We start from the raw sequence: 23,028 nt of genomic DNA, 5'->3' as shown, positions 1-23,028 counted from the left end.
TTAGTGTGAACTGTGGGTGAGGATAGCACAAATCGATTCGTAGAAGACGCTTTGACGCAGGCTATGAACGATGGACGCGGCACGTCTGGCCGCGGAAGTTGTCATGTGCCGCTAATTTTTCCGTTTGACCTGTAGGAGCTAGATAATATTGTGCCTGACAATTGGCTCCTGAAGGAAGCTGTTGTGTTGACTGTTTTATGTTAATTCCAGATTCGCGTAGGGTATGGTTTGGGCTGGCCATGAGCCAGCCAGGCGACGTTCAAAGCTATGCTAGCAGCGTGAGCACCATCCAATAAAGCTTCTTTAAAAAATTTTCAGGAACGGAGGCCTGATTTAATCGTCCACTGGCCTACTATGCCCATAGACGACGATAAAAGAAAGAATTTCATATCTTCATCTAGGAGAAAAGCTTCCTGAGGGACCGACTGGGACTACCGATACCTTTGAGGCTTTCCTAAGGGACATGAAAGAAGCGTACGAGGGTAACAAGTCTCACCGGGCCTTTCCGGCAACTTGTCAAGCTACACTAAAACTGGTATAACTAATGTAGTTATGCGTGATTCTGGCATAAATAATGAGCCTCAGTGAATTTTGAGCTACAATCATGGTTATCCGCAATGTGATGTATGTGTTGACAATACTGCTCCATCCGGTCGATACAGCATGTCAGTAAAGTTGTCAAACTTACCTTCCCCTAAAAACAATTATATGTAACGCGTTGTTGATAACAACTATACGTGGTAAAACGAATGCGAAAACAAGGTACCATCGTTTAACATATATATATATATATATATATATATATATATATACATATCTGTATTTTTAACTTAAACCGACTTACAATCTGAAGCCACTTAGCTCCCTTAATTTCCTTGTAAAGTTGGCATCGGGTTTCACATACGCGTGAAACGTAGTGGCCTGTGTAATTCCTTTTCGCCCTGGCTCATTCGTAATATAACTCAGTATAAGGGCTCTTACAACACATAACTTACTTTCAGTTTGCCTGAAGTAGAAAAATAACCTTGTTATTTGCTTCTATATCGTTTAAAAAAGTTCGATAAAATGTAAAAAAATATTTAGCTATCCGATATAGCCCCATATGATGCTATCCTATATATGTACATGTTATTTAAACTCAGAATATGGACATTTCGGAACTATTAAATGATAATGTTTACGCAAAATTCAGTTTCCCTTATGACAAAATAACAATAAAAAACTCCGTACTTGTTTACAGCATCAAGCAGATAAAGATGGTTCTGAGTAACAGTAAGACACAAACTATATATTTAGCAAGACCAGCATTGTATGCAAAAACCGTACTCACCAAATACATCATCGTCTAATACGAATACGGCGTAACCGTTGAAGTTTTCAAACGTTTAAATGACGTTAAACGTTGTTGAGTCTTACAACGCCGTCTCTACCATGTACTGCTGCTTATAGAACGGCCAACCTAACAAATGTCGTCATTATCAAGAATTACGCCCAAACGGCGACGAATTAAATTTTACCTGCATCGCTGGCCTAAATCATGCAGCTCACGAACGTATTGGATTTACACACAAGTGAAATTTACATAATCTGCGACGAATGATTCCACTTACCAGCAGCGAGCAGAGACGGTGAAGGATAAGATCTGAGGGCTGGGCCAGGGGTGCTCCGTGCTACCAGGCCACACATTGTAATCCTTAGAAAGATCCCAGTGTGCGTTCATCGTTGGACTAACGCGAGCTGAAGGACCGCCAGATCGTTATTTCTCATAGGTCGTTTATAAGAGCCATCAATCTAACGTCCATCTTCTCTGATACTGAGCAGATTTAGTGTTTCTAAAACGGACTACAGTTCCGCATACGATTCCACATTAGCTAACAAGTTATAATGGCAAAAAATATAACGTAGCAATAATTGTAGGCGTGTTTACACTTTTAAGCATATGCAGAATTAGCTTCTGAATATTATGAACTTACGAGACACGGGCTATTCCATAAACGAGACGGATACGCGGATGGGCTACTCGGATGAAAATATAATGGTTTGGTAACTATGAAGATTTTGCAACCTCGCAAAATTTTAAACAAGCCTTTAAATTGCTGCCTGTGCATTACTAATCATAGTAGATGGTGTTTGATCGTTTTGGGCGTTGATGCTAAGAAGACACATGACGACGAAATGGTGCAATACACGCCAAATGGGGCATCTGCGTTCACAAGCAAACAACGACACCGATTCGCCTTAATTGATAATAACCGATACATTAATTTAATTTTTTCATGATCTCCCAACGGTCGAGCTAGCTGAGCTAACTCAGGAAGACTATATTAACTGTCATTCGGGGCAATCGGAGTACCTAGATTGTTTTAACAGAAATATTGCATGTTTCACCTTGATAACGAGGTCAGCTGGGTGGCCTGTTAGAAAATCGGGAGGCAGTTTCTACAGAAAAAAAAAATTGTTACTACGTGATTCATGTTAGTGTATTAAAAACGTACGTATATCACAGGAATGCCATTTCCACATCGATATGGTACTTATTTTTTGGTCTTCGTTGATCTTCAATCAAAGCATAGATATATGTATAACATGTTCATTTTGTATATTATATTCTCAAATCTATCAACCCTGTTTATGTTTCCACAGGACATCCAGAATTCATTCAATATGCCTATGCTTCATTTTGACACGTGTCAAAGAACCGTCAGAACAGGTTAATGGCCCTGCAAAACGGATTGTTCCGGTGCTAAATTAAGCAATAAGGACTAGATTTACTAGGCATTACACAGTATTTAATAGGCCTTAACTGGCATGGCACTGATTGTACAACAATCAGCAATGAGTTTAAACGTGTGAACGACGGTTGTAGTGTTTCAGTGGAGAGTCCCTTATCAGGTCCATGATGCGAGGCTTGCTTTGAGACCAAAATGCCAAGCCTTCTATATTTATCCGACCTGCTCAATAACGTATATTGTGTTGTGCAATACAGCCCCTCGTGCATTTTGTTATATTTGTGTTCAGTAAAACAACCTGGCCACACGAAAGAGCGCTATCTTGACGTTTCCAGCAAAGAGCTCTCATTTTATAATAGCTCATTCCGATTTAGCAAAAAGTTTGTTTACTTAGGCCTGCTTTCAATTCCTGGCAACAGTTTTTTTTAATGCCCATAGAAAATTTTTACTCACTGCTTGGTTATTATGGTTTGACAGCGCCAGTAACTTCTAGGATACATACTTAACTTGTAGATAACTGTTTAACCATCGTTTAAATATAGTCATCTGATTTAACTTGACAAAAGTCTGTTCCATTTAAAAAAAAAACTAAACTATTATTTTACAGTTGTTGTGCATGTGTTTTTTTGACAGTAGATTAGGTCACTTCTTAATTAAAGTTCAAGTTATATACAATGAATTTCCTATTCTTATGTAGTAGTCTCAGAACGTTTCCAGCATGACGTTATCGGTAATTTGGAAAGCCTTGCCAAGTACAGGTATTATCACAAGCCTTGCTTGTGCAGGTTCCCATTTCAACACACACGCATTATGTATTTAGTTATTTTCACAACCGTCTTTTGTCTCCTTTTCACTTCTCGTTATTGCGCTTATTGCTATTGTAAATGCAGACATTTTCATACTTGCTACGGAATGCCCCATCTTTTGTTCAATTCCCAATTCAAAGTTCAACCCATGGGTATAAAAAAACAAAGAAAGCCGCTTTCCGCTTCGCCTCTCCAAAAGACCGCATGGGGGTCTGCGCATATGGCAGTCCGCAGGGCGACTGGCTAGCTTTGTGGGCGATTAATTTTCTACGGTCGACCGGAGATATCTATGATAATAAAACGGGTGGCTCAGTAACGCTAACAGTGAACACAGTGGGGGGTAGCACCAGCGGTGGCAGAATCCGCAGCAAAAACGGTGGAAGTCTCACAGAAGCGATGGATAAATGCGTCACCATCGCTAGTGGAACTCCATTATCTTCCAAACGAACTTTCTCTATGAACGAACGTATGCTCTAATGTATCGATAGGAAACAAACCCGCACAGGGTCTTCTCATTCTGTCAGCAGACTATCTCTCCGTTGTGATATCTAGCAGTTTCTCCCTAGAGACTCCAGCGTCCTTACAATTTCGCAAGTTCCTGTGCACTCCCAGAATATACCGTTTCTCAAGCAATTCGTTCCTCGACATCCTCCCTACACGTGTTCCCTTTTGAACATCTGCAAACATAACTAGCGTACCAGTGTGAGTCACAAGCGTCAGCATATAACCCCATACTGCATTTGATCCAAAGTATACATTGTCTTCAAATGTGAGGGTTAAGAAGGGTGAAAAATGGGCGAACATTAGATATGCCGTCCCATTTTACGGTACCTTTTTCAACGTAACAGGGAAGGTTAGAAATTATAGAAGTGCAAGAAGTTTAGAGGCAAAGCTCGCGTATGTTCCGTGTACAGTTTTATGTACACTGTCGTATACACGCGCACACAGTCAGCTATGGAGAAAACGCGATCTTGAAAAAGCTATTATCAGACGGAAACGTATCTTTATAGGACCGTTTAAGGAGCCACTTCGCCCGCCGCCGCCGCTGCTGCTGCTGCTGCCACAGATTCGGCAGTCTGTTACATCTCAATTGGTTGATAATCATTAGCACAGCTTCTATCGTACATCACCATATTGATTCGAATTATACAACAATGATAAAACAGATGACAACGCCGATGATCAAAGATCCCTAGCTAACTGTTGTTCGAGTATAAAATTAGGGACGCACAGAAAACGCGATAGCATAGTTTGAAATTGTTTAGTTATTTCTTAGTCGTCTGCCCGTATTACGGATACTCTTGTTGGTAGAATAAATGTGCCATGCATATATATATATATAACCTAGACTTCACTGACAGGTCCTCCCAAAGTAAGCGCGATAGTACTTCAGCTGCACAGGGTGAATTGCAAGATGAAATGCTTTTCTTGTCTAAGGCAAAAAGTAGTTGAGCGGGTTGAAGCCTTACTGTACGGCTTATAAAGTATATATCTACAAAAAACACGCACTCATAATCTTGCAGTAGATTTTTGGCCTTTGTCTTTCTCTTGGCGGACAAGTGCAGACAACCTATTTAAAAAGTTAGGACAAAACGTATGGGACGCGGCCATGTTTCCTTATTCCGTTTCCGCTTGCCCACACGGTCATGCGTTTATGCATTCACATTCGCTATAGGGAAAACGTTATCAAATGAAAAAGGGAGCGGAAAAGAAGCTTTCGATAAAGCGTCGTCACCGGCAACTACTCCAGATCATAGTTCTAATTAGGGATGTGTCTCATTCTTGAAAAGTGGTGATGGCAGCAAATTACATGGCTGGAGATCCGATACTGTGGTCTGCGACGCAGTCAAGCGTACTTGTACTCAAAATTCTTCGCCTATAGTAATGAGTGCTAATATGAAGAAAAAAAAACTTACCATGGCGCCAGTGGTCACTGCGGCGACAAAGAAGAGGCACAAAAAGGGCTGCACAAAAATTTGAAAAAGTGCGTGGCCCGGGACGTATTGTTCATTCGAAGCAGAGGAATATCAATTCATCATCTGGGAATAATACAGTAAATAATAACCGTGAAGGGATGCGGCGGGTTAAAAAAGTTGGGCCTTGTTCCAAAAAAGAGAATCTATTGAACGACTTTTTTTTTCTATTTTTTTTTTTATTGCAGAAAACGCTTTAGTACCGAAGGTCGCATAGCCGGTAACCGGACGCAATCTTTTTAAATGGACTGCGCACTTAATTACGTGGCCGTATGTTACGTATGGCCGTACTACGAGAACAAGCTTATATGTATGGGCATTTTTTTAGAGAATTTCCTTATTTGATTGAAATTTACCGCGTCTATTAATGAATTCAGTAAAGCTATCATTAGCCACCTCTGTGTACACATAGCAAGTGACTAATCTCTTTGCTACTTTATGAAAGCGGTGTTTTTGGTTTACTTAACAGTCATGCGTACAGCAGTAGATACATACAGACACTGTTTTATAAAGTGAGCCTATGTAAAATATCTACCCTGACATCTGTCCAAACCCACATTTCATCAGAGCGATTTACTTTCTTAAGAAAATTAAAACAGACGTAGTAAATAATTAACAATCATCTCACCAGGGCTATTTTCCTTATCATTATACCGATAATAATAATTGAAGGAACTATTGTTGTTGTGAAGGCCGTTTCGCGCATTGCGGTCCATACGTTATTCCGAAGATAAACGCCACAAGCGGTACACGAGTAGCAGCGTTACTACTGCAGACTGTGCTGGAAGCGGAAAGTGGCCGTAGAGCAACTATAAAGAAGAATAGAAGTTCTGATATGAGACGTGATGGTCGTAAGGCAAACAACGTAGGCGGCGGCTCCCTCTTCTATGTGGCTGAGGATTAGCTATTCACTCATTCTAACGAACAATGGTTAGGCAGCGTGGGATACAGAACCCGGTCTGACAGCGGCCTCTCGATGCCCCTTTTCGCTCCGGGTCCCAGAATCTGGCAACAGAACACTGCAGCTGAGAAAAGCAGGCGCTACAACGATGCAGGGATATATTAAGACGAATGTGTGTGGTCGATCCTCAAGCGAAAGTTTTACACGGTTATACCTATTCTGAGGGCCTTTCTGAGGAAAAAGGGGGAACAAAGCACGATCTTTGATTCTGGGAAGAAAAACGATCTGATAATTTTTTGCTCTTAAGGTGGGACATTTAAAAAATAAGAAAGAAGTGCAAAAGGCCTGCAGAGTTTGGCACAATTGTCTCGTAAATACAATTAACTGAAGGTGCTACCCGGATATTAAGAAAACAATGTTAAAGATCATGCCAGAACGTTGAGGGACTTTTAGACCAAGTACTGAATATTTGACCATACATACGAATACGTCTATAGAGCGCCTGATCTATATAGAAGACAATGACAGAAGATAAACCAAACGAAGACATTTTATGGACCGATATATCACTCAGAGACCAACATATTGGATATCACTTAGCGAAATACCGCGTCAGTTTGTCAACAACTTCAAAAACGTATAAGATTATATGACGTATGCTCAAGGACTATACACAGAATGTTGAAAGGTAGATGGTGAAGAAATCAAAAATTTTGAAGTAAATTAGGGCGTCGATGAACACTCGAATGAGAACGGGATACTTTCGCAGATAAGTTCCAGGGGTAGGTATCATCATCTTATAAACTCCCGTCGAGTTCCTTGCATTAGCCAGTGGTCAACTTTCAGTCCTGCGAAATATAGCGACATTAACTCCAGTTCAAATATCTGTTAATGACTAAAAGAAATGTGTAATGGTTTCATAATAGCTTTACTTAGAACTTACGAGTAAAAAACACCGAGGGAACTCGCTGCTTCTAGTACCACGAACAACATATATGCTAAACACGATTTATGGGAACAGCGAAGATTGTTTTTAATAGGCAAGTAACGATCATCTGCAGAAAAAAAATCATTATTGAAAAAAGTGATAATGTTTGTTTTAAAAAAATTGCAAAAAGATAATTTTTTTAATGTGGCTTACTTCCGTCAAGTAGAGTAAACAACTTAAATCGCAGAAACCGTAAATGCACTCTTAGTATATTTAAGGCCACGACTTTAAAAGAGCGAAAAAAAATTTTTTCAACGTAATATTTCAGTACTTTTCATTACATATATGAACAGGGCTCTTAAACATTTTCATCACAGATTAATAATAAGCTGAAATCTACCAGAACTGTGTTGAACATTACCTATCTTTTAAGTGTTATAATTGCATGTATATCTGAAAGGAGAGCAAAACGTGGTTGGTTGACTGATTGACAATGGTTGATAAAATCGCTATCAAAAACCTGAGATGTCTGATCAGCAAGGTTTGTTAGCCCATTATCACCATCACTCCCCTGGGTCTAAAGCCTTTGTACCACTAATGGTAGCAACAGTAATCCCAGCAGCATCAGTGATCCTTGCTATTGCTCTGCTTATCTGCGCAAATCGCTCAGCGGCTACGGGTGGATACGAGTGGTTCGTAAAAATAAAAATGTATGGACCAGAAAAACAATTTCGAAACGGAAAAGGCTGTTGCGTGTCTTCTACGTTCCACGGGCACCTGATGCGGCATAAAATTGTACTTCAGGGCTGGTGAAAACTGCTGCGCTCGAAGGGCAATGGGTACATAGCCAAAATTGGTCAAGGGCAAAGCGGATGCAGGGCGTCAACTATCGCGAAAGATAGCGCGTTTGCAGTAGCGAACTTATCCCTGGCACTCAGCTAATAGTTATGACATTTAGCTGGCATTAAAATATGGTCGTGTCACAGTGTGGCTAATCGAATTATTTATATGGGCTGAAGTATATTCTTCAGTAGAATTATTTCCCTTCAAGCTACCTACGAAACACTCATAACTGAAATTCACGTATTGTACAATAGGCCCCACAGGTGAGCAATGTAATTAAATGGTAGCGCGGATATACCTATAAGGGACAATCTGTCGAAACTGACTGCTAGTATAACTGCCTTTTGTGAGGCTCTCACCGTCTTTTTGTTCGTCGTCCTAAGGTTATATATATATATATATATATATAGAATTCAGCAAAGAAACTTGCGGTGCAATCTACTGGTCATCGCACGCTTCAATTGATGACCATTTTGAAGCCAATGGATACAATTTAGGTTTGGCTCAATTTACGCTTTAGCGATTCATTAAAGCAACAATCTAATAGCAAGAAAAATTAGACATCGGTTCGATCGGCTGGTTCCCAGTACGTATGTGAAATGTGCCTATGCGTGAATTCAAGCGTAGACTTCTATGTGTCAGTGAGAGGCAGACAAGTTACCGCTACATTGTCATTGAATTATTTCAGTTGTTTACCCTTTATAATAATACAAATAGATCCTGGAAGTATATTTGTTTAAATATCAAACAATATCATGCGAAATGGTCTTTTTCTGATAGTTCTGCAAGCTTTGAACGATGGAGACCGCTATATCAGCGTTAACCACTCGCCTTATCCGTCATTTCATAGCATTCAAAGGTTGCCTAGCGATGCGACACTGCAAATGACTGATGATATAATTTAGCCCCTCAGCAAAATTCAAATATTTACGAGTAAAAAATATTTTTCGTTGGGCAACCAGTACAGTTCCCTAATGATCAAACGGATTTAAAAAAGGTCGATCGAATATTCTGTCGACATGAAAGTACTTTATTTATTTAAGAAGGTCGTTGCTTCAAGCAATTTCTTCTTTATTAGGGGGCAGGACGGATGCTGTACTTTGTATGAGCTAATAAGAGAGACAACAGGAGCACAAAGCAGGTTTGCAATCCAGTGGTCAGTAAATTAGACACCATGATGTTTCGCATAGACATTAGGATAGAGGGAAAATCGGCCTGTCATACGGTACCTTTCTTAGCATTACTATTATGCCGCCAGACTCTAGTTACTTCGACAGGCTGGAAGACTAGTAGAATAGAGTAGGGTACAAGTATAACGGAGAGGACTGCGCTCACATCTAGTGGAAGGATCCGACTGACTAGCTGTTTTCGACGAGATTGCACGCGATACGTATGTAAACGGGAAAGCAGGTGGCAGCGGAAGCGTTTAAGAGGAATCGGGCTAAGGGAGGAATTCGGCGATTGAATATAGAAGGTGAGATCGCGTGAAGGCGACTCCATCTGCGATTAGATGCCTCGAGAATACATACGCATAGGCAAAGCACGGAAGTCTGGCATGAGTCTGTACGAAGTCAGCTCATAGCAGTGTCTTTGGGGGGGGGGGGGGGGACTGGGGGTTAGAAGCCTGGCGGCTTTTTGGAGCGGAGGCTTGAGGAAGACACCAATAATGGAGAAAGGTTTACTGTCTGTGCCAGCTGTTCGAGCTCCTGAAGCTCCTATTCCTTCGAGAGTTGCTCGTCTTACGTTACCAATACTAATTCAATTGAGACCAATATGGCTCAACGTTTTGCAAAGCAGACTCGATGATACCATGAAGCATCTGTGTTGAATACATCAAACTCACGGGAGCTTTACAGTACACAGCCGCCCCGAACTAGATAAAGACGGATGCAAAGACAAGCGCTGTAGTTAAAGATAGAAGATAAAGAAAGGCAGATACGAACAGCCAGCAACGAGTAACACTGCTCATCTTAACGCTATAGGAAGTCAATCGTTTAATACAAATAAAGACGTGAAGCACCGAAAAGATAAATAGGAGGACCACTCGATCACGATCTTGCAGACATAGACATTAGACAGACTGTTAGATAGATATTTCTCAGCAAAACCTCGTAGTTTGTGTCAGTCGCTAAAAAACAATGTTTATACATTACCAGTACGAGGTGTTTAAAGTAACTGATATTTAGCTTATATAAGTGCATACCGCTGCGATACTGGCCTTAATATTGGTCGAAAATTTAACATGTTTTACTATGATCAAATAAGTTCGTTATCCGGTTGAATATAGTTCAGGTATAATAGTTATCGTGGCTACTCAAAAACTGCGTGTATAGCAAAAAAGTTACGTATAGGCCCGAACGATCTATAAATTCTGAGTAAGTTTTAGGTATAATATTTTGATTTTGGGTATCATTACTGAATTTTTTTTTAGATATGTTAAAGCATGAATTTACACAAAAGAGATACTGCCACTCTGATGTCAATAAAAAAATAATGAAGTTATAAAAAAAAACAGTGTACTGTACAGTAAATGCATAAAATTGTTTGTCATGCAAGCGAAATCTGATTGTCAAGATTGATTCATTGCTTCATTTTGAGTTAACAATAGCAGACCATGGCTGCCGAAGACAACACACCAGATCTGCTACTCACTCATAGTATAACTTGGATTTGATTATAATGCGAAAAAATAAAATTAATATATCATACTTGAATGGTTATGTTTGTATAAAATTAATGAACTAGGACAGGTAAGCTCATTCCATTTTAAACAATCGTGTTGTGGAGTTTTCGATATCTTTCTAATTAGATGCTTTCTCATTAATGAAGCTTTCCAACTACGACTTTACCTTCCCCATCAGATGATCCTTCCGGTTTCTCAACTGCGAACTCCTAAAACACAAATCCCCGAAGTAAGGCTGCTCATAGATCCTCACTTCCTTCTATCTCATTGAACTCGTGTTGGTCCTTTCGAGCTTTTTATATCTTTTTTTTTGTTCTAGCTGGTTATTTGTAAAACCGCCTCGTTTCCTTATTCGGGTTAAGTAGAACCAAGCCGCGAGAACAAACAGGACCTGATCAAGGCAGTAGAGAAGCTGAGGAGTTTTCTTCTCAAGTTTGTTCGACGATTGTCGGCAGAAAGTCAGTCATTGCTCGATTCCCTTATTTTTTTTCTTGTTCGATCTGTATTTTTCTTAACCGTTTTGCTATCGTTGGCACCCCCCTTCCTTGAGCCCCGCTTAAATTCTTCTGTGCGCCTGAAGGGAAAAATAGTAAATTTTACTTCGTCTGCTTGTCAGGTCTCAGCTCAAAGTGATCGAACAAGCCGGGACCGTTTCACCCTTCTATCGGCTGACACGCACCCACTCGACGATCTAACATGTTGTTTCCAAGCCGTAAAACTAGCTCGTTATTAGTAAAGGTCACGGGAATGAAGGTGGTGAGAAGACAAACACCTCTTTGCTTGGATTATGCTGCTATAAAAACACGCATTATATATACCGCGAGACGAGCACTAATACTTGTAACTGTTCAATTTTATACACGTGTAATGTAGGCCCAAAGAAACGGTAGTACGGTTATTGTTAAATGACAAAGCCGGTATGTTCCAGCTCTAAATATGAAAAGTTTAAATTAAAGAAAATCATTAACAAGAATGATTGAAAATAAGAATATATAACTTTCAAACACAGTATGATAAAGAATGAACGCAATATAAGCGTATATGCAGAAGCTTTTAAAATATTTGACAGGCAGACATGAATAGGCCTGAAAAAAAGACTTCAATTTATAACTAAAACCTGATTTTAGAAACACTGATGCATTGAGTATGCAGATTTGGAGCAGTTACACTCACGAGCAGATGGCGACACAAAAGTGGACCTCGTTGTCACGTCTCACCTTCTCGCTCAGGACAATGTTCACTAGTTTGTGACAATATCTTCGTGTACCGCAAATTTCTATCGTATGAATTACAAAACAGTTTCGATGTTCCGTCATGATTAAATAGGCGTGCCAATGGCGTTAAGCCTAGGGGCCGGTTATGAGCTATACATGCTAATGGAACTTCTTCGTCTGACATTATGAGTGCTAACGTTGAAAGGTTGCCCTTACCGTCTGTTAGTATGTCCCTTTCAATCATGCCGTATTAGCCCCTTGTCATTTGAAGGAATGATAGTATGGCTCACTGTGAAATTACAATCATACAAGGCTCTGACGATTAACGAAACAAAAAAACTATCGACTCGGGTCTGTCCTATTGACCATAGATATGTCATGGTCTCAAGTAATTGAAACTAGACTGGTATGTTATTAAAATCAGTTCTCTGGACTCTATAGTAGATACAAATTCGATACGAGCCCGTTTAAGCGCTCTATGCCATATAGGTTTCACCGGGCAGATGTCATAAGGTCCAAGGTATATTAGGGTCATAATATTGCCGGGAAGATATCGAGGATAAAAAAAGCATATATATAAATTATAGAAAACTGTCATAGGAAAAAAAAAGAATCTTAACATGCATTTTTAGCATAAGTTCACACATCTGCATACCCAGCGAGATAATTACGTTTTTTTTTTATTGTGCGAACGACTGAGGAAATATCAACACAGTACCATGGTCGTACGTACTCCTATGGACGCTATTAAGTACATAGTGTGTTATAAACTAACGTGGCTTTGTGAGTGTTAAGAAAATTGACTTTTGTTAACGCGACATTGGTTGTTCTTGGCCGTTCGCCGCATTGTCGTTTTCTCTTCTAAATAATGTGGAGAACATTATTAGGTTTTCTAGACGTTTGGTCGAGTTGCTTTGATCAGGTAATCCTTCATGAACGAATTGCTTCAGAGGGACGCTTGTCTGAATCAGCAACGCTAAATAGATCAAGTTCTGACCTATGGGGTGTGTTATTACTAACGTTCTGCAAGAAGGCTGGCTATCGGAGCGCATCCAGGTGTACTGGAATTTACGTATTATTTTGATCGGATCTACTCACGGTAGTTCGAGGTCATTGATGCAGGCCTTGTTGATAAATGAAATGTATCATATAAACAAGATCGTTGACCCTAAAGTTCTGGAATCCTGCAGCGTGGCGAGGATAATTCTCCATTAGCATCGTTAAAGTTGCACCCATTTTACCATGCAGAAATGTTTTAAAAGAAGAACTTACTTTTGGTGCAGTTGGGTATGCAGCGATGCGTATCGTTTGTGATGAAGATTTGCGGCAAGATTTATCTTTCTCGTTAGATTTTTAGTTTCCGGTAAAATGCCACGAGTAACTTTTTGCCCTTTCCATTGTTCTAAATAGGGTAGATAGAAGATCGAAGCCCTGTGGATCCCAAATCTCACATAAGATCTAGAAGCCTTTAGATGTGAGTTGGATTTCTTTATCGAAGACGATGGTCTTATGATGCGCATATCCAACCATGGTCTTTTTCGTGTTTTTAGATGCCTGCAGTCGATACGTTTATTTCCGTAATCTTTGAGCGCTATGAGAATGCGTATATTGTGCACTTTTTTATTTATTACGCTTGTTGTATGGTAAACGACGGCAAAGAAAGAACTTTTTCCTAGAATCTGCGCAAGTGATTTCTTTTATACGCCAAATCGATCAATACTCAAAGCCTCACTAACTTCCTAAATTACCACTAAGAAAACGTTAGCGAGTTCTTACATCTTCCAAGCATGGCTTTACACTACTGGTTTCAACTGCTTAGTTTCACCCTCATCCCCCCCCACAGTACCCCGAAGTTTCATCGAACAATTTTATATGTCTACATTATTACTATGTTGACGCTACTATTGTATTTCTTGAAATACATTAATGCTTGAGACCATTTTGATGTTCTGGCTTAGTAACAGAACACTGTTGTCAACTGCTAGATACATCACAGGCTTGAACCTAAGTCAGGTCCAGCTTGGGCATTTCATTGCAGCGTTCTGGGCTCGTTATACTATAACTACTATTATATATATATATATATATATATATATATATATATATATATATGTATATATATATATATAATACTGTAGAACAAATTATTATTAATCGGCATGCCGCGAACCTCTACCTCTACCAGTACATAAGATCGTCTCTTTGATTACTCGTTTTTTTCAAAATCCGTTCCGATCGAAAACTTCGATCGAGAGGCTTCGGTAAGTTCTTTTCGAGCATAATAACACATACGCATTTGCAAAGCTCCGCTGACCAGTAGAAAACGCATACGCTTTTTCCTTTCCGCCGTCTTAAACGCCGTACATCCTCGTCTTTCTTTTTCATCCGTTCGCTATTGAAGAGAAAGTCTATTAAATCGTTACAATAGTCAGCCCACCCCAAAACACGCTACCTTGAAAGGTGAACAAGCTTGTCGGGCATATATAAAAGGGATCGTCTAAAAAATGATGAAGAGAGCAAAAGGGGGACGCTAGGAGGCAAATAAAGTATGAAATATGATCCTCTCGACTTTTTGTGCCCACGGGCTCGCGAAGAAAGCCCGTCCTTCTCATTATTATCATCCAAGAACATATGACGCTTATTGAGAAAGCGGCAGCACATGGCTTGTAGGGAGCCCCTGGTTTAGGGCTCGGTTTCTGCTTCCTCGAGCAGTTCGAATGGGCACACCCCCCGAAGAAAAGGTCATTAGCGTTGGAGAGTGAAGACGGAGTTGGTTAGAGGTAAAACGGAGGCATTCAGGAAATGGATGTCTGACGGGACTTAAAGGCGTATAGGCTGGCGCAAGGTAGTTTACTAAGACTTGTCAGGGGCGGAAAAGAAAGTCAGAACGGGGTCCGCGACTTGGATGGCCTTAACTGGCAGTCACTCTTTCCATATTCTTGATGTCAGGCATACTCCGTGCATAACCGGGAATTAGGCTAAGAGCGGCAGACTGGCAAACGCCTGTCTTTCTCTGGTCATTGACTCTGACACAACAGTGGAAGCGTGGGCAATGGGTAGCTACTGAGGGAACTTGATTTTCAAACCTATGGGTTCTGTTGTCGTTGCCACTCTAAAAGATCATAACACTTGGTTCCGTTTAGCTCATTATACACAATGGACAAGACGGGCAAGGTAAGCAGGCTTCAGACTTTCAGATTCGTTGTTCTCGTCAGCTGGCCGCGATAGCGTTGCCTCGCAGGCGAGTTAAAGCTTGGCTATAGCTACGTAAGGCACTTGGAATGAGGCTGATGGCACTGTGAGAGCAACCTCTGAAAGTTATCCACTACAGACGAGATCAAGCCTTTCCTTTCTGATTAGAAAAACTTGGTAGAAAATAAAAAAAAAGACTCAGTAGTAACCAGCCAAGCAAAGAGTGAATGCTGGAAGACATAATGTGCTTTAGTTTTGAGTTTTTTTTACCGGGGTGTTAAAGGAAACAGGAGGCTTAAAAAACTCGGAGGCTTAGTGTCCGCCATCGGCGTTGTGTTGTTATGAAGCAAGCAAACCAGTAGGACTGCTTGTCACGGAGAGACTTGTTGGCAGATCCGGTCCTTGAGCTGTGTCCTGTTGTATTTCTCTTTGCGATCTTTCGCTGTCGAAGTTCTGCGCATCGCTAAGATGTCCAAGGCTGTTCACGGATGTTTTAATAATGTTCGGTGGAATCTTCGGGGTCTCCTTGAAAACGCACGGATCCGTAACAGGCATATATCTTCGAAGCTCACATATAAGTTACAACTAGATGGTGCCATCGAGAATTGTCGATACATATGTCGAGTTCTACAAAAAAAAAATACGAAACGGGGTTCGTATCTGCTTAGCTATATTTTTTTGAGATATCGATATATCATCTTAATATCAAAACGTTCGAAATAGGAACGTTTATGCCTTTCGTAAGCACCCAAGCTGAAAGGCCAGCCATCATTCTATACTGCTAATTGAATCGAGTCCGTTAATAGGAGTCCTATTTGTCAGTAATTCCGTTTCATGTACATTTTGATATGTCATTGAACGCATGAATGTTTATTATTAGTTTTCAGCAAGGCAAGAAACCCTGTAGGAAGTGTTCGCAGTATTTTCTCTTCAGACATTACTTTGTGCAGCTCTCTACATATATTTGGCATAGGCCTAAGGTTATTTACAAGGTTTTCTAAAGCTCACTATAACATTGCATCCTCACTCATCCTGGTCGTACATGTAGGTACAGATAGACATAGCTTATTCGTGAGTCGGCACATGATATCGCGCCATATTAAAAGAGTAATTGGCCGTCTGTGTATTACCATTCTTCATATTGATCATTTCAGTGTATGCAAGGAGGGGGGCAAAAATAGTTTTTAAAACGCTCTGTACGTTAGCATCTTGTTATGTTTTCCAAATGTTTAAAATTAGAGACCGGCGCCACAATATTTGTATGCATGTCTTCGTTATTCGAACGCATGCGTTATGCAATATACGCCAATGACGGACTTGGGTTAGCAATACGCGAGGGTGGTCTGCTTGGGACTTCGCTTGAAAGATGCTTCTATTTGAAGAAAAGGAAATATTTCATATTTTTAAGCTGTCATTTCTCACGAACACGTTTATTTGATGCAAGCTCCACTCAATGTAACCCTGGCTATTTTCTTGATCTGAACTCTAAACCGTCCCCCAACTCGTTTCCAATGTTCTCTTTGCAACCCTTGACAGCACAATTAAGCAAGCAAGACGTTATCATGTCAAGATTTGTTGAATTCTTATTCGGTTTAGTTCCATATATAGTACACGTCTAAATCTGGCTCGCAGAACGACCATGGTACTAATTTCAGGACATGCTCATATTCCTATATAGCCAGTCCTCGCGGAAGCTGGATAACGGCGTGACATATCCTTTATTGGACATCACACTCAGAATATACGCATTGGTCGGAGATTTCGTCTTACAAAAGGCATATCCTGGAACAAGCCACCGATTGCACTTTTTGTTGCTTTTTTTTTCTAAACGAGAAAGATGTTCTCGTCGAAAAATACTTGAAAATATCCATGGCAGGTTCATGCTGCATGAAGGAATAAGATATTCGCTGACCTGCACCCAAATCCTGATGACAAAACACTCCTGTCACCCATAATCGGTTTGTAATTTTGAGCATTGAGATTAGCGAATGAATGCTTGTTATAATAAACTTTTCTAGGAATTTGTTTGAATCTAGACAAACCACTATATATATATATATATATATATATATATATATATATATACATACAGCAGAGTGTATGCTTTTTTTAACATTCAAATATATGCAAATCTGACGATTACAGTCAGTCATACTGGTCAAATCTATATACGTAAACACATCTTTAACAATCGAAGTGAAGCTTTCTCAAGTTAACATTTTACTTGAGCTATAAAACAAAGTTACGTCTCGATCTATTAAATATACGCACTGCTTTTGTCATTATAATTTCTAGATAGATAGAAATCCCAAGCCGCTCGAACACACTGCAATTGTCTAGGAACCAGCTACACAAAGTAGGTCTCAAGGCATCACACGTTTAATCCTGCAGACATCAACATTGAAATATTACAGCCAGAAGCAAATACTTAAAAATCCGCCACGCAATCTATTTCCAGCATCGCTTGTGAAAGAGTGACGTATTAAGCTCAATCAGCATCTAACCCCAAAGACGCGTTTGGTATAAAGCCTCCATAAAAGCAAAAGCAGAGTTTTTGAAATTTTACCGAAAACCAGCCGAAGGACTTCTGGATGCAAAAACGGTACTCCGCTTTCCCTGCACTCCTGGCTCCGCTGGATGCTTAAACGCAGATCATAACACCCGTCCTGCTCTAGGATGAGAACGCCGTCACCCGCTGTCAGATATTTACCGAGCAAACACGTATCGTGACAGGATAAATTCACCTCCGACAAGTAGTGAATAAAAGGAACGAGAAACGCCGTCGAGGAAAAACGAAGCTTCAGTATATTGCAGAATAGAAAAAAAACTTGATGGAAATGGAACGAACGCAAACAAATCATGGAATCGGAGGGGGCCACAGGTACACTGTAGGAGAGAAGGAACTGACGAAGCAGCAACAACTTAGAAAGTTTCAATGACATGAAACTTGAAGGTACGACAAAACGAAGAAGAAATACCAAGTAAAATGGCAAGACTGCTCTGTATATTTCTCCTTGGGGATAGCTTGAATGGAAGCAGGATGATAACGTTGAAAAATCAAAGCCAAAGGTGAGTGTATGTACACGAGGATAATAAAAAGTTTGATAGGAATAGCCTCTCCAGCTGGAACGAAGGATATCCAGCAGAAGGTCTCAATTGAAATGTTGTCGGTATAAAATTCAATTCGTGAAGGTGTTAAGAGGCTGCGTAACTATAGCAGCGTTCAAAATCTCAAACGTAGACTTGTCATAAGCTGTCAATCTATACCCCACAAAGGGCAGGTTGAACAATTACGATGATAATTGTGCCTTATTATTGTGAGTATATTATTACAACCATAATCATCACTATGGTACACCATAAGCATGCTCAAGTCGACGTCCGTAGTCTTCACCGCACCGCACTCTTCTTAATCTCTACTTTGTTGTGTTACAATCTCTATTTTCAGCTATATATATATATATACGTTGCTTACTAACTGCCCGTACTTGTCCCCTGAGTATTTCAAACAGGTGTTCATAGCATGTGTCATCGGATGGCATAAATCGTTCGGCGTTTCCCAGCGCCAACCTCATCAATTTCTATATAGTTTGTTTTTCTCTTCGGCAGCTCTTATGTGGATCATGCTTTTTCTTTTGTTGGTTCGTCCTTCTCGTTTCCTCATTCGAACGTGCAGCTAACAAAAACGATTTCTCGAAGATGAGACGAAGTGAAAGCCTGACGAGACTTCGTATTTAGGTGTACCTTATCGTTGTACCTGGTGTCTTTTTAAACTTTTTTTCCTGGTGCAACTTTGTTTTGCGATTTATTATTTGTCATCGAATCGACTCTTTTCGTCAAAGTGTATCCGTCCTAATTTCGTTTTTTACTTTTTAAGACGGCCATTGCGCCCGTCACTTAAACCTTAACACTCCATATGCATGATAATATTCTGTGTCTGTTTGCCAGTACCTTTCTTAGTTGTCTATAAAACTTGAGAGGCCATAGATAAGCGGTACTCATCAACGGTGTACTAAATGCGTTTAATTCAAAATAATTATAATAATAAATAATTCAAAATACATAGCTCCCCGAAGGACCCGCCACCGACAATGCGTCTTAATGTATCTGCCCAGGTGTTTTACGAAGAAGTTCGCGCACGATACCCCGTTCGTATCTACTATTAAGACGCATACTTGTATACCTGAGAAGAGTACTGATCTCTTCTGTAGAATAATCTTGGAACTGTTTCCCAAACCATTCTGAAGTAGTACTCTTTACAACTGCTTTACTAAGCTTTCGATAAAAACGGGCCTTGCAGTAGGATTGGTACAGGCGATTTATGGCTTAAGGGCTGTTTGTCTGCCCACACCAGGCAACGATGGTATAGTTCAAATATGCCTTTTCGAACGAGACTGAACGCTTCACGTGGCTCAGAACTTACAATCAAAAACTTTTACGCTGCTACTGCACTATGAATTTGCTATGGATACGTACGCAACTCATTTCTAATCACTGGAAACACGAATTTTTAAAGAAACAATTCTAATCGACTCATACATACGGATGACTGCAAAATATCTGGCCGTTAAAAACATACGCGATCTAAAAATACACCAATCAGTTAGGCAATATTAATGGGTTCTAACTCAGCGATCGATCGATTTATGGGTAGCGTTGTTTCCATCGGTGAGTAGTTTTGATTTGGCAAAAAACGCTCTACAGTTTCATTAAAGCACATGCCAGCGTTACCGTAATGTTGTTTAGCCTGACACAAGGCGCGTACTTCGGCTCAAGGCCAAAGTCGATCATGATGTCGTCACATATCTAAGTGACTCATTCTACATAGTCTCATTTCAGAAGTAATTTTCGTTGCCTAAGTGGCACGGTGAGCAAAGGATAAACACTTCTTTTCGTCTGTGAGGAGTTTCTCTACGAACATCCAGTTATTTATTGCATTCTATTTCGAATAGGATAGGAAAACAAACTATCGACAGACGGGTACTTAGCCTTTTTCCATTAACCTGTGGACGCCTATTTTCAGGTATTCCGTATTGCGTCGCTTTTCACGTGCTAGATTAAGTTTAGGGTACGCGAAACATCCAGAAAGGCAGTTCCACCGTGGCGCAATGGCCAGATATTATTATATCTGCATCTTACAGAAAATTGTTAAAGCAAAAAGAATTTTGCTAAGCAGTTAATACTAGTGTTGCAAAATATGGATAAGAAAAATACTGAAGTATTGAAAACAATGGAACCGTTAATTTAAACCTATCTTCGGCAGAATCTTGGCTTGGTTTCTTTTGGGTACCGCCTTCGAAGGAAAATTGTGTCTCCCACTTGACGGACACTCAACAACAATACACACCATACTACACTAGGTACGTAGGACCGTTCAGTTTATTGATCAAGGCGGATTCACAGCTTTTTTTTTTTCTTTTTTATATATAACTTTGTACGTTGCTTTCTGGTAGATGAAGGGAAACTTTAACACAAAGCACTCTTGAATGTTCCCATAAGTTTTTTTTTTATTTCTTTTCACCTTTACTAAAACCTATACAGAGCTATAAAGCTTATCTACAGTAGCCTATACAGAGATTAGAGGCAGTGGCTTGTTATTCAAATTTTCAAAGGGCCTCATGACAATCATAACACCCTGTAATTTTTCTGACGCTACGCCAGGGCCAGCGACAACCCTAAAATTTTTCCGTGTATATTCTGAATTACATGTACATAGAGTTGGGTACTAGCGTGCATTCACTTGAGTTCATACATTTGACTATTTTAACGATAAAAATAATAGGATATGTCCTCTGATAGGTTGTCAAGCCTTTTCCTCAACCGACGCCTAGAAATTTGCTTGTCCAGCTGCAGTCTTGTGGGTGCTGCTTTACTTACCACCTTAGTCAAAGGAAATGAGCTTGCGCATCTTTAGCTGGGACTCGTTTAAAAGGTAAGTAGTCCAACGTGTATTACTTCGTGCTAGTGGATATAAACTGATCTTGGACATGGTCAGAGGGGGTCTCCTACTAAATCTTGCAGGTATGTAGCTTCATTCATTTAGGTAACGAACGCCGGTCTTGTCCAAAGACTGAGTGACGGGGCTCTGCATAGAGCAGGATTAATGCTTAGCCTGGACGCTAGACTTTGTCATAGATGGATAATTTACAAGTATTACATTGCATTGTATCATTTCGACAGCGTGAAAATATTTTACGACAGGGGCATTACCCTTCATACACACGGTAAAGGTGATCAAGCAAGTAGAGTAAAGAGATTTCATGAAGGGGCAGTTCATTTTAATGGCTTCGGTGGAATCGATTGCAGTGGTCCTACTGGGATTTAAGTAGTGCCTGCCTGAAACAGAAGGTCTGTTAACAGAAGTCTACGGTTGTACGATAGTATCAACATCTAGTATGGATATCCGCAGTGGACAAAACTATGGGGACATCCATTTCGTAATGGCAAACAACATAAGAAAATGCTGGACTACCAAATCATATAGTAATGAGCTATAATGGAGATTTTTGATAATTTAATAAGCCAGCATACCGTAACAAATGTACCATTACTTAAAAATACCGAAATTCGGAATCATATTGTAAGTAACATAGAGATGAGTTGAAATGAACAAGGCAAAAAAGTCTGGTATTATTTTTTACTCACGTCGTTAAAATACGTGTGTATAGGAATTTTATTTTATACATTTCGATATAATACTTTATATTATATTATAATATTTTGATATAAATGGTAACCTATATGTAAAGCAAAACCAGTAGTCACTGTTTTAAGAAAACGCTAATACTTTAGTAGAGTAACAAAATAAATTTGACAAGGTTGGCCTGGACAAGGAAGCTGCAGACGACCTCATACATTTGGCATTGTAACCGAGCGAAAGCTTCATCGAATGACACAATATTCGTATTTAGGAACTAGCGCCATCGCACTTATCTTAACATGTCCCTAAAGCCTTTCAGCACCTTTTTATTGTGTATAGTTATAATCTTTTGGTAGACTAAAGGCACACCAATACAAACAAGTTGTAGAAATTTTGCTGAGTTAACTAGCTTCGTTACCCCATGAAGATGAGGTCGAAATGATTCGAAACGGACAACTTTGAGGCACAGCTAATGCATAACCTACGAGTTACCAAGACGTCATCGGTGTTCTCCTACACCAGAATCTAGGTAGGCTAGGCCAATGCGTGGAACCTATAAACAGCTCCGATGGATTTGCAAATACCTTGCCACTTCGACTTAACAACTGTAGAGTGGCATGGCCTATTCGATGATTTTCAGTTACGCAGCAGGTGGTAAGGAGTAGGTATGGTTAATATTTACCGTCAAAAGTGTGGTTGTCTTCACCCTGTGTTGCTGACGTTCGTTTCAAAATTACATCCGCAATCTTGGCGCGTTTTCATTCCTTCGTGGCAAGCAAGCGTCCAAGGGACACATACTTCCGCATCACTCTCTCGCGTCACTGTGCGCAAGATAAAGGAAGTTAGACCTTGCACTGTAACCTGTGCGGACAGAAGGGCACAAATGGATACGGCAGATATCGATTTAAGGGAAGTCGAGTTCGGCCAGATGACAGATGAACGTCGCCTTTGTTACCAATGCGACGGCAATCGCGTACGGTTGCTCCGCTGTCGCAACGTTGCGTTGAGTCAAAAGTCTGTTGTGAACAAGCCTCGACAGTCAACTTTGGAGCGACGCGCGCTTTCACATTATCAGAGCTCCAGTTTTGTCAGTCCTAAATCGACTCGCCTGGTAAAAAC

General features: G+C 40.2%; 1 long non-coding RNA gene across 1 annotated transcript; it reads right to left on the bottom strand.

The window, feature by feature from the left end:
* Positions 1–871: 871 nt before the first annotated feature.
* On the bottom strand, positions 872–1,926 carry LOC111249805 (uncharacterized). Its single transcript, XR_002673088.2, has 3 exons — positions 1,611–1,926; positions 1,331–1,459; positions 872–1,006 (listed from the first exon to the last, which is right to left on the bottom strand). It is a non-coding gene; the product is annotated as an uncharacterized LOC111249805 (long non-coding RNA).
* Positions 1,927–23,028: the final 21,102 nt, after the last annotated feature.

The sequence above is a fragment of the Varroa destructor genome, unplaced genomic scaffold (assembly GCF_002443255.2).
Source record: "Varroa destructor unplaced genomic scaffold, Vdes_3.0 BEIS01000004.1, whole genome shotgun sequence".
Lineage (NCBI taxonomy): Eukaryota > Metazoa > Arthropoda > Arachnida > Mesostigmata > Varroidae > Varroa > Varroa destructor.
This window is presented reverse-complemented; position numbering and strand designations above follow the sequence as displayed.